The following is an 18,850-nucleotide window of genomic DNA, read 5'->3' on the forward strand; positions in this document are numbered from 1 at the left end:
AACGAGGTTTAGTTTTCCAAGTTAACCTCAGTACAGAAATATATTTTTTTATCAGACTTGACTATAGTTGTACAGAAAGCCCATGAAGTTGAAAACCAAACTAGCTCAGTCCACATTACTTTAGATGCACTGCTTTTATGTCTCTAATAAGATGGCCTAATGACCCTGCTCTACATTTATGTGGAAACCAATAGACCCTTTCCATCAAGTTCTTTTCAAACAACTTTTCTATCATAATTACTGTTTGCCTATATATATATATATATATATATACACACTTGATTTCTATGATTAGATGTCATTTCATTACGCGATATGTCTGATCATTAGCAAGGTGTCGTTCAGAAAGCAATTCTTGAAATCGGACATTTTCGTATAGATATTTATATCATTAAATATAATCATTATATTCTCAATAGAAAAAAATAGATTATCATTTGGTGCAGTTCAGGTTTACAGTCATATTTACTGTGGGTTCTGCATTCCCACATGTGAAAAATATGAATTCTATAAATATTGTCTTTCAAATAATCACTGTCATGATATTTTTAAAGAAGTAGTAAATATTTATGTTGCGTTGAAAACTACAAACATGACAAGGAAGTGGTTTTTTTTCTAAAGACAGTGATCTGAATTATCAGTCTAGTCTTGTAAATAGGATGAAATGAATGCAATTAATTGCTATGAATGCTGAAGGACTATGTAAATATTCAGTATCCTAGATAGAGTAAAACCAGCTTCTATAACAACAACTCATTTGAAGAGTGTTCCTACAAATTCATACAGCTTTGAAAAGGTATAATTTTTAACAGCAAATCTTGTTATGAGTTCAATAACATTATGTACAATGTTGCTTATAGGCTTCTTTCAGAATGAAGTGAGACATATTTTATTTTTTGGTTGGTTACATATTACCTATGCTCACAAAAGTATTAGAGGAAAAATTACTAGAAGACTATGAAGCACCACAAAGATACAGTTGGACTTGTGGCTGAAACAGTGACAACTGATCACTGTCTTATACAATGGAAACTCTTAAAACCTTCTGTTTATAAACCAGATAAATAAAAAGGCGTCTGGGATTTGCAGGACTCGCTGGTTGTTTGGAGCCTCAGTTAAGACCTGATTTCATGTTGTTCAGGTTTGCTTTTGATATCCACTTCCTATAACATTTTTCAAGCACTAAATGAATGCTTCAAAGCAGGTAATGTTGATTCCTATTTAAAAACCTGTTTCATCATCTTATTCTTCTGCATTGTTCTCCTTGTGATTTTCAACCTCTGTTTACTAATTGACAGTTTGTTTTCACCTGTTCTCCTATTACTACTGCCGTTTAGTTTAACTAGTTCTTTTCACTGCCTGATGTTTATCTGCCTGATTTATTAACACATGGTAACCTTTCCTGATGTTTGCTGAAGTAGCCAAGCACTTTCAGTCCCATTTTGCACGCTGCATTACAAAAGTTGTTCTTTGTTTGGATCTCCTGTCATATGTCTCTACTTTAAAGTAGATTTACAACAAACAGGAAGAACTGAAATATAAATCACCATTACACAATCATTATTATGTTTTGAAGTCTTTGCACTGTGTTAGTACAGTTACAGAGATCTGCAATATGAACCCCATGCAGAATGTAGACTAAATGACTGATCTATTAAAGCCAAGCAGAAGGTGTACTTGTCAAATGGTACTTACATGATTTGAGTCCGTCTGCAAGAAGAAATAGTGCAGATAAAACATACCTATTCTGATGCAGAGTAATAGGACTCCCATAGAAGAAAGCAAGGTTGTAATCTCACTCATGTCAATTTCCATATTGTTAATTTAGAAATATACTGAAGATGGGAACTATATGGTATACAAGGATACATGTGCTTAAATAGCACATGCAAATAGTATTTCATAAAAAGCTTTGCATAAAAGAGAAGCCTATGATTAAATACACTAAGGTTTTGATTGCTAGCCAGCAACAGTAATTATTAAAGCTGTCACACATCTTTTTCACCTCCTTAAGATGATTCACCTAGTTTCTGTTCAAAAGTTACCATACAGAATGTAAAAAAATCAGGCAAATTAAATTGGAATCTCCATCATATGCAAAAGGGAGTCACATATACACATTAAAATAAAGACACATAAATATGCCAGTTGGGATTTGAAAAACTTGAATACTAAATTATAAATTGATATAACTGTAAAACACAACTTTTGGGGGATTTTTTTGCAAAGCTTTCTGAATTTAGCAACTGTTCACAGAATGGCTTTCATAGGTGTTTCTATTCAGCTTAGTCAAGCAAGGCCTGTCAGATCCTCCCTCACATGTCTTCACAGCAGTTGCACTGAGACAATGCACAATGAATTGTTTATAATATCATTTTCAGAGAAGCATACAAGGCCAACAGGCAGTTTAGTTAGAACAAACATTTTAACTCCGTGCTTTCCCCACAGGACACATTTTCCAGACCAGTCTTGGAAATTGTATTTGTATATTCATGCAAACATTTCCACTGAAGCTTTCCATGTTTAAATACAAATTGATTACTGTACATAAATAGAAGCTGTGTCTGGGATAATTTTCTCCCCCAGAGGACAAGAGATATTATTGCATTTGAATGCCAGTGGAAGTGGTACCTGGTTAAGACCTTGGCCTCCATGGTCAGCAATATCCTGTTATTGCACTGGAGGGGCAGGGAAACAGAGGAATTAAGCAAGTAGGAATGTAGATTAAAAAAAAAAAAAGAGAAGTAGCAGGGAAATGGATTTGATGGAATAATACTGTAAAAGTAGAAGCTGATGAGAAAATAGTTTACAAAAACAATGGCAATCACATAGGTCCAGTTTTATGTTTTTCCTTTAAATCATGTATCTCAGTAGGGAATGAACAAACAACTACTCAGATACCGTATGTCCTAAGAGACCTTAGAACATATTAGAAGTTCTCCTTAAATATTTTTTCTCAAGGACTGCATCTCCTTAATGGTTTGTCCACAGACTATAATTCCATTTTCTACCCAAGAAAAATGGTTCTACAGTCAGGAAACTATGTTATTTCCCTGCACTCTCTGTTTTAAACTTTGTTTTACAGTTCTGACCCAGCTGTAAGCAGTCATGGTTCAAATGTAAGATCTGACTCCATGCTGACATGTGAACATAAAAGAATAGAGATTCAGTGACATACATGGCAGATTTGATGTATTGCCTCCTAAAAGTGAAAAGATTTTTTTTTTATGTGTGTTTCATTATACTAAGACATACCAGGGAAGCTTTAGTTTTACATATTTAAAACTTCCTCAATTTTTTTTCTAACATCTTTTTAGTACCTATACTAGCTTTTTCTCTGATAAAAAGAATGTAGGAAACAAGAAACACATAGCCATGGACCACACCTTCTTTTAGCATCCTGTGGACAATCCAGGCCTTGGAGATGCCCCAAAAACTGTTCTCTGAAAGGAACAGTCAAGACCATATATGTTTGGTAGCTGCCAGGTGTTTAGTTTTTTTTATGAAGTGAATTTCACTACAGAGGACTTTGTCTTCCAAACATTAATTATTCATACTGAAGACATTGTGAGTTTTTCAACTTGTATATATGTATTTTTTCGTCAGATTCACTATAACTGACAAGCTTTGAATGCTATCATGCTAAACCAAACCTGAATAAATATCCTCTTCAAATTCTGCATAGCCACATAGCAGAAATAGAAGACTCATAGCAAAACTCTTAAGTTAAAATGCAGCTTTTGCCTTTATGTAAAAAATACAACAGTCAAAATTAAAATATGTACTTGTTGCCTACGAGACTAATAAGAAAGAGATTTACATCATTAGCCATGCACACATGATATGAGAATAAATTCCACCATGTCAAAGAGCCAGGGGAAATAACAATATTAAACCAAGATCTTTGTTTTTGCAGACAATCTTAAAGACGGGATATATGAAACTGAACCTGTGTTTATTAATATACACATGCACACACTGAACATATGGTGAATATATGTGTACGTTCATATATGTGTGCATATATATGGGATATGTGCAACCTATTGCAAGAAAATATTGTTATCACCTGATTTGCAAAATCCTCACCTTGTCTTATATACTATTGAAAGTAACCATTAATAGTTTGGAAAGAATAAGAAGTTTCTCAATAGCAGATGTGGTCAGCTGTAGCTGAAACATACAGTTCAAACTCTGTGTGAGTTAACTGAGCTTGCAAAGGTCTTTGCTAGGTAGAGGTTAGAGCTTTTAATACTTTCTTTAGTAATGAGACCACAAATACTCTTACTGTTCTGACAATTTAATGATAGCTTTTTATTGTGGGCTCTGTGGTATGAGCTAGAGTAACTCAGTAGAGTATTTTAACACCATTTTATGATATTTATAAATCTACAGATCCAGAATTACAAATCTCTCACACGGTACTTTGCTTTGTGTGTTTGACCTATTGGATTTAACAAATTGTTCATGGACTTTCAGTGCAACACACAAAAATCTCATTTAGAAACCCTGTGAGGTACCAAGAATCACTCTCAAAAGCTTAACTAGAGTTGATGCATGTTTATCACCCAAAGGTACTTTCTGAAAATACTTATAATTATACATCTGCACAAAGGGACAGAAGATCATATTTCATGTGACACTGCTTAACCTAACCAGTGGAGTGACAAGTTTAAGTCAGCAGTGGCTCTCATGCTGCATGCCTTGAGAATCTGTGAAGGCATAGCATAGCATATTGCCACAGCTCGTGGGTGAAAGGGAATAGGATAGGGCACTGCAGAAAAGACTAGGACACAGCTGAGGGTGAGGAAGCAATGCCAGCTTTATTGAGGGGAACACGGGCTTATATAGGATAGGATCAGGGGCTGGACTCAGGCAAGGGGAGGAGAGAAGGATTGACAGGTCAGAAAAGGCAGGGATTGGGCTTCAGGAGGGGAATGGGTGGTAACTCTTGGGTATCTAGGGGAAAGGACCAATAACAGCTGCCTCTGCACTGCACCAAACAGTGGCCAATCACAGGCAGAGGAGCGGGAAAACAAGGGAGAGCAACAGGCTCTGGCGGGAAAATCATGAGGGGAGATAAAGACAATGTGGAGAATGGGATTTTTAAAACAATAACCAGGGGTATACATAACATCAGAACTGCATAAGCATAAACTGGGGATAACGGGGGATAACAGGGGTGAACTGCCCCTCTGGGATAATGTCCTTTTTAGTGTCTTATGTCTAGCTTAGTAATAAGAGTCCTTGTTATGGATTGTATATTTTCCTCCAGGCTTCATATCTCTCCCAATCGTCTCCATTTTCTGCAACAGCATATCAACACCTAATTCCCCATTAAGGTGAGACAACAATTTGGAAGTAGGAAGTTTCCTTAGTGGGAACTTAAGTCCCACTTATTATGACTATCCCTGGGAAACAATGGTGGTCAATCAAGTACTACCAGGTGTGAACTGTCAAATTAACAGGTAGACATTGAGGGTGTGAGAAACCAAGATTCATTGACTGTATTTCACTATAACCACTTATTTCCTTACTTTATTAAAAAAAACCCTAAGCGAATATTCTCACTAGAAGAGATATTGCTTATAAAAAATTAACTCTATAGTAACGCAATAGCAGAAATGCTCTCATGTTCCTTCAGAGGAGTTGTTTTGTGGTTTATTTCTGTATATTATAAATGTCTAAACTCTTATTTGGGCGAAACTTCTCAAAATTCATACTGTCCACGTACAAGTTAAGTTCATGGGCCTGGACCAAAAAAACATTTTACAGCACAAAAAAACACTGTTAGAATGTTCAGAACCAGGACTCTGAGTGAAATGTATGCAGAGTCTAGCAGATTTTTCTAACAGTAGAGTCAGTATAGAATATTGTAAACATTTAATTATTTATTTAAGAAAATAAAAATGTTCACTCCAAAGGAGATTTAATCATTTATTTTTTTTTAAGAGGACAGCAGAGATTAGATGTTGAATTTACTACTTCCAAAAGTTCTCCGTTTTCATATGCTAAAATGCACATTTTTTCAGAAATTGAGTGGTTTTTTTTTCATTTATCAAAATAGTATAAAATATTTACAGGTGGTGGAGTTTTTCTAAGCTACCTTGTTCACAATTCTTTTCTTGGAGACTTTCAGCACCATACATTCTTATTTCTTGCACTGTGGATTATGTGGCATTAACCCTTCATGTGAGAAACTTGAAAGTATTAAAACCATCACTTTTTATAGCACTGTTTGAATTTCATATGTATAGGGTATACATATACTACACAGACAATATGTAAGTATTTGCATATACAAACTGTTGAAGATTTTTTAGAGAGCACAGTATCTACTTGCTGGTTTATCTCCATTCAATGGAAGTGAAAGGTCTGGTCTAAAATAGGAATTACTGAAATCTTTCAGACTCACAACGAGAAAAACAGCCACTTGTTTTTGTCGATAGTTCTGTTAGCACATTTTTCTTGGACTCGATTCTACACGTGTTAATCAGGTTAGTCAATTAATTCAAACCCTCATAATTACTGTAATCTTGTGATAGATGAATCCATGTATGTGTTGTTTTCCTTTCAAAAGGAAGTTGTCTACATTGTATCTACATTGTGTCTTGTGTCAAGGACTTATTCTATGTAAAGCAATAAGTGGCTCAATGGCTTGTAGTCTGTTTTAGGGCAATTGTTCTAACTTCTGTTGTGACAATGCTGCCATTCTTTCTTCAGACAGATATACTGTCAGGAGGAGCACAGACAATTACCACCGTTCCCAGTAATCCATCTTCAGCCTCAGTGTACTCTTTTTGATAATTTCTGATTCAGTAATTGCTGCTTTGGCACATTTGTAGGTCATATGTAGTCTGCTGAACTTGTGTTATCCAATATTCACATAATCAATATGAAACATTAGCATATGTTTCATATATTCATACAGGATGCATCTAAGATGTGGTCCCATTGAACTTTTTTAATTACCAAGATTCTTATTCTTGCCCTTTAATCCACTCCGGATTTTCAGATAAATCAGATTGTTGACTACATGCAACAACAGTGATATTCTGAGCACACCAAGATAAAGGTCCTGTAAAGCAAATCATGGTGCAATTATCCTGTAACACTCAAGTGACCTTCATTATTTATGTACACATTTAAGATACTGCTAGCTATTGTAGGACTGCAGATAGTTATTTAAACAAAGAAAGGATTTTTGAGTATGTCAAGGAAGCAGTGTGCTAACCTTTTACATCAGAGAGTTTCTTATTCATGGTTGTTTATTTACCCACAAAGGTCTTGAACTTACTCCTCTGAAGTCAATTGGAGATTTTCTTTTGAATAGAAATAGTGTGTCTAGCAGCTAATCTGAAATGGCTGTCCCTGCTTTGACATTGAAGTCAAGAATTGGTAGAAGTAATTGCAATAGTCTACAAAGAGCAGAAGTCTCTTAAGGACTCCTGGTGCATATTAACTGTGAGCTTCTCTGAACTTCTTGTAGACTTGAGAAATACATTCGAAACATTGTTTGAAAAGCAATCTTGCAAATAGTTCTTACAGTTTCTTGCATTCTAATAGCATCCTTTAAAAAATAATATATTTTATCACAACCAAGATAAAGAAAGTGTCCATTAAATTACATGGCAATCAAATTACTGAAACCTATCACAAGTTCCTTGTATATGACAACTACAGGGATATCTTCTGAATACATTGCCAGTATTATTAGAATTGATTCATAGTAAATAATTAAGGCTTAAAACATAAAATGCATTGTTTCTCATTATTATAAATGTCTAATCATTATGAATTCATTCAGCATTATTACAAGAGTTATATGGTTCATGACAAAAAATTAAGCGAAGCTTTGAAGAATACTTTTAATTTGTTACAGTATAAAATGTTATGGTAGAATAATAAACCTAACAGCCTTAATATACTACACATCACAGCTTAAAGCAAAAAAAATAGAATTTTTTTTTAAATGCAAGCCTAATGCATATATCTTAGATGAATAACAATAGAGCTCATTTCCCTGAATTATATGTGTGGTTGAAGCTTTCAGAGGAAAGGTAGAGAAAGAAGAATGAGAAAGAAGAATTCTTTCACACACTTACTTGTGTGGTGATCGGGACATAGACTTAAAATGTGAACAAGACCCTCCTGCTCTTATTTCAGAGTATTTTTACTCAAAAAATCATAAAAGAGGATTTTCCTTGCAATTTAAAAACATGCAATACACGTACATGAAACCTAGTGAAAAAAACCCAAACCACCAAACAAACAGAAAAACCCATAAAATAATCCTTTAAAAATTCCCAAAGTTTTGAAAATACTGGGTGCTGCTAACTAAATCTAATAACATTCATAGGATATTAGCATGTTAATATACAATATGCACATATTCTTATTTTCAAATAAATTTTAAAATTTTGAGTCACTCCATTTATATTGAAGGTTTTAGAATATCTTACACATGAAATAGACAGAGTTGTATTAAAATATCAGATAAAATGTTGACTATCAATATTTTAATTCCTTTTAGCAACATTATCCAAAATACCTACTGAGAATGAGCTGACTATTACTAATGAATTATATGATTATGATCTATAAACAGTCAATAATTTTCTCTGAAGCTCAGAGACTAACATCAATATTAATTTTAATATATTAGATATGATATAATAAACACAATAAAGACCTAGTTTTGATGGAATAAATAAACTTATATGGGCAAGCATTTAAACCAGACCAGCTGCCTTATAATATTAAGTTAAATGTGATTTGTATTTTTAAGCAGTCATTAGAGCAAACAGCTGCCATTCTATTAATGCCAAAATATGTTATTTTCTTAACTGTGTATTGATGATAAAAATGAAGATAATGGAGTGTTAAATCTTTTCCCCTTTTTGGCTATTCAAAGGTAAGTTCTATAAGAAAAGAAACACTTATTTGATGTTTCAGGATTATAAAATCTATAATTACAGGTGATAGTTAATAAGAATAGGTAAAAAAGCCAGTTAGGAGAGACTGAATTTGGGGCTGTGGAAGTTACTGTAGATGCTCTTGCTACAGAAACACTCCAGTTCCTCTTCTTTATAAAAATACTGTGTACAAATTAAAGAAGACTAGAAAGATCGAAATAGGTTCTGGAGTGAAAAAAAAAAAATGAAGCAGTAGTAAGCTTATATTAATAGCATTACATATTTTATTTGGGAAGTAGATGAGTTGTTCTGGTCAGCATGGCTGAGACTTTGTTTAACTCTGAGACCTCTAGATTTACATTTATGCTTGTAAGTTAAGCATCTCCATTGGTATTAGGAGAGATCAAGTTCACATCATCAGTATATTCTAGGGAGATTTTCAGCTGTCTCTTACAAGATGTCAATGGTAGGGAGAGTGTCCTGCAGACAGAGGAGGTTGCCTACCCTATTCTTATTTTGATCATCAGTTTGTCTACCTTTTTTTCACTACAATTTGATCTAGTTCCCATTTCAGACTCAATCTATCAGACTCCCTGGATAGTAATTGACATTTTCCATGTAACTGTTCTGTCTTTCCATCTTAAAATTTTCTGAGTTTAAGCACTCATTTATGAAACAAGATGATGTGAATGCTTATCACCTTGAGCAGCTCTGAGATTCAGCTTTGATATAATAGTAATGCTGGCTTGCATTATTTATAATAATAGCCCTAGTCCTCCGTGCATCTTTTCTACCTAGCAATTCAACACATTCTTTTATGATGAAAATACATATTTTTAATGTTTGTTATAGACTGGTGGGTTGACCTTGGCTGGATACCAGTTGCCTACCCAGCTGCTCTATTACTCCCCAGCCAGACAGGGGAGAGAGTAAGGTGAAAACAACCTGTGGGTTGGGATAAGGCAGTTTATTTAAAGCAGAAGCAAAGCAGAAGCAAATGCTTGTCCATGCAAAAGCAAAGTGAAAGATAACATGGTTTATTCTCTACTCCCATGAGCAGTGATGGTCGACCACTCCCAAGAAGCAGGGATTCAGCACACATGATGGTTCCTCAGCAGGCAGCCACTGGAGACAGTGAAAGCCTGCCTTCCTACTCCTTACCTTAGCTTTTATATTTGAGCTGAAATCATGTGGTCTGGAATATACCTTTGGTCAGTTTGGGTCAGCTTTGGCCTACTTGTCTCCCCTCCCAGGATCTTACCCTCAATTGAGGGAGGAATGTTACAGTGCTGATGCTGTGTTGAGCAGTAGCCAAAACACCCTTCTAGCTACCAATGCAAAGTACAGCACTGTGAGGGCTGCTATGGGGAAATGAGCTCCATCTCAGTCAGACCCTATATATACACTTACTCTTAAAAAAAGGAGGCAAATACAGCCAAATTATTTTGGAGTTTATCTTTTCAGTGTACCTTCTTCATTTCCATTGGCTTCTGTCTTGGATGGGTTTTTTTAAACGTTATTATAATGAAAATTCAGCAGAAATTACTGTTCAATTTGCATAATATTGCTCTATGTTGAGTACTGTTTTATTAGTCTTTAGAAACAAATGAGCCTCTCATTTTCTGTTGACAAATAAGGCAAAAAAAAGGTTTTTAAAGTCACTCTAAGAAAGTCCATTTATAATAATTTTTGTAGCTAAGATATGAAGTCAGCATTCTTCCTCTACTTGAATTAGTTTGCATTGGTTGCATGAATTGTATATGCAAGTAAGGGACAAAAAGCTATTTACTAAATAGAACTTCAGCTACAATAACTGTTTATAACTTTGGAAAAGACCCGGACTTCTCAGGATTATATTTTGAATGATGTAAATTTTCATTTGATAATTTCTGGTGAGTGGCAAGGGCAGAGAACTGTCAAGGAAAGATGAGTGTGAGGGGGCCATTATTACCAACCTCAGCAACATGAATGTGATAAGATGGAGGCACCTCTAAGACTGGACAGGACTGACTGAACTAGGTAATGGACAGGAGAGTGGGCTCAAGAGAGATGACAGTGTGGATAAATGAAACAACAAAAGAAATTCTAGGTTGAAAATAAGACATTTGACCAAAAAAACTTTCCTTCATCTGAGGAACATTTCCATTGAAAATTCTTTTCTCTCAGATGGAGAGCGCTCTGTAATCAGTATCTGGACTCCTGATGATGAAATCATAGTTTTAAAATAGAAAATATGGTATATTTTCCTTTCTTTAAATGGTGTTTAGTTTTTGTCCAAGAAAATGTCTAGACACAACAGGTTACTGCACCATGCTGTCTATCCTAAAGCCAGCACACAAATGGCATTCAGATATCCTGGAGTGAAGACATTGATTATTAGGGGATGACGAACAGCAGCAGAAATGATTCAGCCATCTAAAGTACACATAATTGGAAAGAAGTGCTGCACAGAAGATTCAAACTGATTCATTATGCTCTTGTCTTAGGTACATGCTGAAAAGTCCCTTATCTCCAGCTGTGCTGGTAACCTCCTTTGCATGCAGAGGTGCTCCTGAGTATCTCACAGCCACACATGTTGCATTATCTCCAAGTGGCCACTGTGACGAGTTATAGAGGATACAGGAAGGATGGAAGGAAGGATTTTTAAAGCTATACTGGGCATATGAAGACTCAGTCTCAGTATAGCCCTGTTGGTATCCACCAGGTCTGTATGATAGACTACCTGAGCTGGTTTGCCTGAGAGCTGTGCTCACGACAGCAAGGCTTCTTTAGCAGAAGTGGACCACATTAGAAAATACAGTGACAGTAGTTTAGGACTTTTGCATGCAAATGAATAAACTGGCCCAATAAGTCCAGCAGAGATCTTAGCCATTTAATTGCACACAGAATTTTGTCTGTAGAGCTTATGAATGAAGTAAAATAGCAACAGGGATTAGGTGAATTTAGAAAGACCAATGAAAGGATAGGCAATGATCAATTGTAATGTTTTAATCATGGATCAACAGTCAGTATCTTTCTTCTGCTTTGAAGCAATATAATCCTATCTTATCCATGAGACTATTTAAATTCTATATAAATTCTATATATAATATCCTGCAAATATTAAGTACTTTAAAACTATGTAGACATGATGATTTAATTTTGATTTACAGAAAAGAACATCACCTTCTCAATCAACAGTAGAATTTCCAGCAGAGGTCCTTTGCAGCACTGGAATACCCACGTAATAGCCTTGTTTACTTTACATAATGGAAGATGATTGTAGCACAGGGTGTCATGTCTTCAGGTAGGAGCTGTGTAATCTGTGTTTGCAGTGCTAATCTTCCATATTCATTTTGCTGCTCGACCTCTGAACTTGCCTCCTGCCACGCACTGTATTCAGGATGAAGTTTATTTTCAGAAAGCTGACATACCCACCGTTTATCTGCCGATAAAATTATGACAACTTTTAACTACTTTTTAAGTCAAATCTTACAACTTCAAACCTCTTGACTCTTTTTGTTGAAAGACATTATTTTCAAGTAATTGCATCACGGATAAAAACTTATGAATATGCTTTGGTTTTACCCTTTACGTCTTTTATTTTTGTCATCTTTCCTGTGCTTTCACAGCTTGCTAAATGTTGTAGAAATACATTCAAAGAGGAAAAAAAACCCACTTGATAAGCTCAATAAATAGAATTGTTTCAGATTTTTGCTATTACTCCTTTGCGCATCTTACCTGCTATCATATAACATATATAGAGATACATCCTTTGAAAGCTGCATTTCATAAACTTTCTCTAGTCAAGTCAACATTAAATCAAGAATCTGGAGCCAAATGCAAACCTTCATAGACTCCAGGGCTTTTATTTTAACCCCAGCAGTAGTATCCATGCAGTAGAGTATTCAGTATTTAGCAAGATACTCAGTCATCTTGTTTCTCAGCAGATACACAAGACACTATACAAGGTTGCTGGGAAAAAGGATTATGTTAGGACACCTGTGCTACCCAATGAATAAATGTCAGAATGAAATCTCTGTTGGTGATATATATATATATACACACATTCAATATATGTATTCCTTTTATTTATTTTATAATCGACTTACAGCTTTATTTTTCCACTACACATTACTCCGAGATGATGCATTCACTGACATCTTCAAAGTATCAGTATAATTCAATATTGCCTTATTACCTTTTTTTTTTTTAACTGTAAAATACAGTACCAGCTATACAACACCACCCAATGTCCTATTAAAACAATTTTTCTGGTTCATATAATTTGTGCTTTCACAAAGCCAATGGTAATTTTCACTTACATAAAAAGAAAATAGGCAATAAGTCATATTAATACTCTGTGCTCTTTGCCTTTAGAAACACTTGTATCCATCATCCCAGTCTACTGTCTTGCAGTATCATATTGAAATAATCCTTCCAAACATCTCTGTACAACATCTCAGACTAACATCTTGGTTTGTATTGCTTGATGATAAAAGTATCTCCTTTCAAAGATCAGGAATACTTTATTGGGCTGTTTGATGACAGTGAAAAGAGAGGATTTAGACATCTGTTCTGTTCAATGCTGTCTCATGAAAGGGGGATTTCTTTGAACACTTTATATTGGATATTTGATCACTCTATCTACCAGTCTTTGAGGGAGGGGCAAAGGTAAAGTTACAGTTGATATAATTTCATGTTTAGGTGGAGTTTGAGTGACTTTGGTCATTAGCATATATAGGGACGTGAAAAGTAATTTGTATTTTCAAATTAATGAAGAAAAATTCAGCTTTTGATTACCATTTGGATCATTCTTTTGGCTTAGTTCCATTATTTGCATTGTTTAAGATGGAACATAACCTCAACACTGTTGTGTTGCTCCATCCTTTTTTTTTCATCTCTCCATTGATCTCAGCAGAATATGAGTGGAAAACCTTGGTGCCACTCCATTCTTTGTTTCATGTTTCCCTTAGAGTGGAGGCCCCTTAGCATTTCTGCACCTAAGGTGTGCAAACACTTTTTCCTGGGTGAACTATAGCAAATGCACTCCTTTTTGCTGAACTTTGTTTTTCAGTCTTCTCCCCACAAATGCTATAGCTGAAAATGCAGGTTTTGTGAATTTGCAGTACTCTTAAAAGCCCTTTTACTTATACTTGCTCAGCAAACAGCAGAAATTACATTTTTCTCTTTCTTTTCTGTTTCTATTACAGTCTCATGGGGTAAAGTGACTGGTGTTATTTGGAGCAGTAGGCTATATTACCAGAGTAATATCTGGCTAATTTATAAGGTTGCTGCCCACAGAGTCTATGATTTCTTACGTCAATACATTTCACTTCAAAGGCAAAAAAACCCAAAAAACTAAACACTTCAAGTATATTTCTTTTAGTGACTTAAGGTCACTAAATAATAGTACCTTGTTTAGTTTCTAATCAGAGAAGATGCTTGATGTGTTGTGTCACACCCTGCCCTAGATATTCAAGGAATCCTTTGACCTTCAAAAAGCGGATAATTATTCAAAATATTTCTCTGTGTATCTTCAACACTTTTTTTTGTCTGTGACTAGGAAGTAAGAAATAGGTGTTTCCCCCACAGCTAGATAAAATCACTAGGATAAGTAAGGAACATCAATACAAAGATGAGACTTCCAGATGTTTCAGAACTTCAAGACATCAATTAAGTTACATTTCTGAAGCTTTTCTTTGTCTAGTCACTGGTTTAATGCATACACACTTTCCCTTCTTTTATCAGAGTTCAGTTCTGCTGATGAAAATGTTAATATTTATCTCCCTCTTAAAAATGCTTAAAGAATATTTATGTTGATAAGTATAAAAATGCATGCCTAAAGCAAGATAATTTTTTATTCTTTCTCTTGTTCTTTTAAAAACAAACACTGAGGCAATTAAAAACCAACAAACTGAAAACAGCATCTAAGCAGATGGACTACACCTAAAAGAGATGCTTCCACTATGTATTTCTAAGCAATAGAGGTAAGTAAGATCAAATATTTAAGCGTCAATTAATTCTAGGTTTGCAACTGCTGAAACAATAATTGCATATTAATAACTCCAAGTGTTTTTAGAGATGCTGAAAGAATAACTCCTGTGATAAAGGGAGCTGCTTTCCAGGATCATGATTTTTTTTTTTTGCTTTGGAATCATATGTAGCACGTGTCACACTACTTTTCTAAGAGTTTGGCTATCAGATTAACCAATCCTGACGTTGGTGAGTTGTATTTTGTTTTGTTTTGTTTTTAAAGATACCTATTTTCAGCAGCAAATAAATGCTTGGTGCAAGATTTGGAATACAAAATAAATACCTGTGTATGAAACAAAACTAGCTTTCTAGTTTGATAAGCTCAATAAATAGAATTGTTTCAGATTTCTGCTATTACTCCTTCGTACTTCTTACCTTGTATCATACAACATATACAGAGGTACATCCGTTTCAAGCTGCATTTTTTAAACTTTCTCTAGTCAAGTCAACATTAAATCAAGAATCTGGAGCCAAATTCAAACCTAATTCAAGCTTTCTAGTTTCATTTCACTTACTTTCTAGAAATGAAACTGGAGTGGGTGAGTGGGTCAGTTGGTTGGATGTTACTTTTAAATAAAATTTACTTTGTACTTGCATTCATCTATTTCTTGAATTGTAAAAACATCTTTAAAACTACAGTTTAATCTTCAATTGTTGATAGCAACTAAGTTTGGACTAATGAGTAGTACTGTTTACTTAGTAGTAAAAATTAAGTTTTCCGTTGTAAAAAATCTCAAAATAAATAGAGTTATATTTTTAAAAATGTGTATAATACTCTTTTTAGGAGTATATTGACAAACATATAGGACTCCTGGATTTAAAATTAAAAAATTAAGTAACTTTCTTATAGTATTTTTTTCAGGTATTAAAATGTTTTTTTAATTCAAATAAAAAATGTATTTTAAAATATAAAAATATTTAAGCCTGTAAATAATTTTCATTTAATGATAAAGTACATTTATATCCACAAAGAAATGAATGATAAAGCAAAGAAATTTGTAGTTCCATTGTGTTAGTGATTCACAGTGGTTATAAGAAGTAATACTATACCTAATTTAATTAAACTAAATGTTGTTATCTTAATTTATCTGGCTATTGCAATTTAATCACTGTTAAATGGAGAGCATAATTTAATTAAAATTGACACTAATTAATAGTTTCAGTTGTTGTTTCTATGAAAGATGTTGTTTTTCATGGAAAAAGCACAAAACCTTTTATGAGGTAAAGAAACCACTTACAAGATTGCCTCAGGAACATTTCCCTCCAATTAAAGCATTCATAATACTATGACAATATAATATTTTATTATCATACACACAGTTGATAAAAAGAAAGAATCAGCAATGTCTGGCACTGAATTCATTCTCAGGGCATCTTACCACTCTGTGGGAGATATCCAAAAGACAAATATATTAAGATAAGCAAGTGTAGACATTTTGGAAATAAGTGTTCAAGTCTTGTGTTATATTTTATGTCTTATTATACAATTTCCCTTATATTGTACTCCAGTTTTCCCTTATATCCCTTGTGTCCTTGATCCTGTTCCCCCATTGGCCAAAGTTTACTGCATTGCAGAGTTTCCTTTTATGGTCACCCTTTCCCTAAAAGGTTAAACCATACCCCTGTCTTTCCTTATACAGTTGTATTTTGCATACCCCTCCCATGTTTCTAGCAAGTTCTGCTCCTGCCCTATAAAAGACAGGAGCCATGTTAATAAAAAACTCTCTTTCGCATCAATCCTCGAAGTGTTCAGACCCTTTCTTCTTTACTGACCATCGGGGCCGCAGAGGCCCAACTCTGACACCACTCCATTTCATGTTTCTTGGTTCTCACCAGGTCACACTGTGCAGGTGCTGAGGAAAGGATTAGACTTTGTACACTGCAGAAGAATTTGTCAAGACCATGAGAGAGACAGTGCTGTTTCTGGTTCCAAAAGAGGTATCTCGAATCCCAGAAAAAAAAATTTTTCCAGAAAAAAAAGAAAAAGGAAAATGTGCTTCACTGGGATTGAGGAACTAACTGGGTTATTACAGAGCTGATTCAGAATTTTATTTTATTAGAAATTTTTCAGAATAGGTATTGGAGGACGGGGAGGAAAGAAGAGAGGACTAAGATGAAAATTCAGTCTTTGTCAGCCTTTCTTCATGATTTTCAGATATGTAAAATTTCAGAGAGTTTTGAAAAACTCACTATGACAGAAAATAAGTAAAAAAAGTCTATATCTGAAGAGCACACTTAAAAAAAATTATACTTTAAAATCCCAAATGCACTCATGGGTGATTCTTTTGTAAAGTAACGTTAAAAGCTGATTTGCATTAAAAAAAAATTAAAAATTGACTTCAAGGTAGAAAGAGAGTACTGTAGAAAAATAAAAGAAGAAACAACTGAAGATAAGAGAATATTTAAAACTAGTCACTTAACATTTTCTAAACATCCTTGAAATCTGTATCTGCAAATAGCTGAAGATTTTTAATTGGTCTGAATAACTGCCAGTGTTTTTGTGATGTTTTCTTGATTCAGATAGAATAATATAGACATAGAAGAAAATGATTTTTTTATTCTTCACTGATGAAATTGATGCTTACCTGTAGAAAACTCCAGCAGCTTGTTGTAAAACCCATTTCCACCTTTCCTTGTCTAATTTTGCGTTTTGTGGTTTTTTGTTTTTTTTTTACTATCCGGTTATTTTAAAGTTTTATTGCAATGATAAGAAATGGAAAGTATATGTGTTTTGGAGATAAACTGGAAGTATTTGTTTGCTATTTTGCAGGTGAACTTCTAACTCTTTAAGAGTTGGATTTCCTCACGTTGTGTGACCAGTATATGTAGTATATCAGACAACCTAGAATGTTATGTAAATATTGATAAAATATTCTATCAAACATTTGGCCAAACTGAATGCTATAATAAGAAATATATGAGTTACTCCTCAACATGCAGACTTTTTAAAGAGTTTTTAATCTCTTGGAGTTCTACTTAGCTGGCTATGAGGCATAAAGAGAATATTTTCCATCATTCTCAGTAAGATGTCCAACATGTCAGTATTTCCTAACTGAAAATGTTTTGGAACTTCTTATTTCTGTGGAAGACATGAAGGTACAGTTTTCCTGTCTGAGGAAGTTACTTGTAGCGTCATCGATTTTCTGACTCATTACAAAAGTTGAATTTTTTTCTTTATTCTAGCTATTTGTTGTATTTTATATGCATATAACCACAAGGAGAAAGTATCAGAGGGTGTAATGAAAGATGTCCCCCCCCTCCATATTTATTTTTTTGAAAGCATAACTTTATATTATTTAGTATATCAGGAAGATTTTCTTCTTCATTAAAGATGGTTGATAAAGGGATTATGATTTTCTTGCACAAGTTTTCCCTTGAACTGAAAAATAAATTATTAAAAGTTTTTCTTCTTCTTAAGAGAAGAAAAGAAGATAAATTCGTTTATCAACAGAAAGTATTTCAGTCATTACGACATAACAAGAATAAAATTTCAAAACAAAAAGTTTCCTTTCCAGAAATTGTCAAAGCACTTCACAGACAATTTTCAAAATTTACTTACTTCTACAGCAGCTATTTCACTACTGAAACATGAATTGCAAGTAATTTTGGATCTCCTACAGCTGCTTTTACAAGTTCATTATGTATGTGCTTTATATACCATATCAAAGCATAGTCTTCTATATGTGGCTAAGGCCTTTACTTATCTAAATTGGGTTTTAACTGCTTTCACCCCAGCCAAATTTCATAATTCCATAGGTTGTTTCTCCCCAAAAAAAGAACTTCCACAAACTAAAAATAAACTAAGCATACAACTTCTCTTTTAGCTCTTCCCCTGTTATGTACTTGCATTACAAATCTTCTGAAGTATGAAGAGGATGTGATACAATATGGTTACTGAGAATAGCATGCTTTCACAGATT

The sequence above is a fragment of the Corapipo altera genome, unplaced genomic scaffold (assembly GCF_003945725.1).
Source record: "Corapipo altera isolate COAL_440 unplaced genomic scaffold, ASM394572v1 1, whole genome shotgun sequence".
NCBI classification, from domain to species: domain Eukaryota; kingdom Metazoa; phylum Chordata; class Aves; order Passeriformes; family Pipridae; genus Corapipo; species Corapipo altera.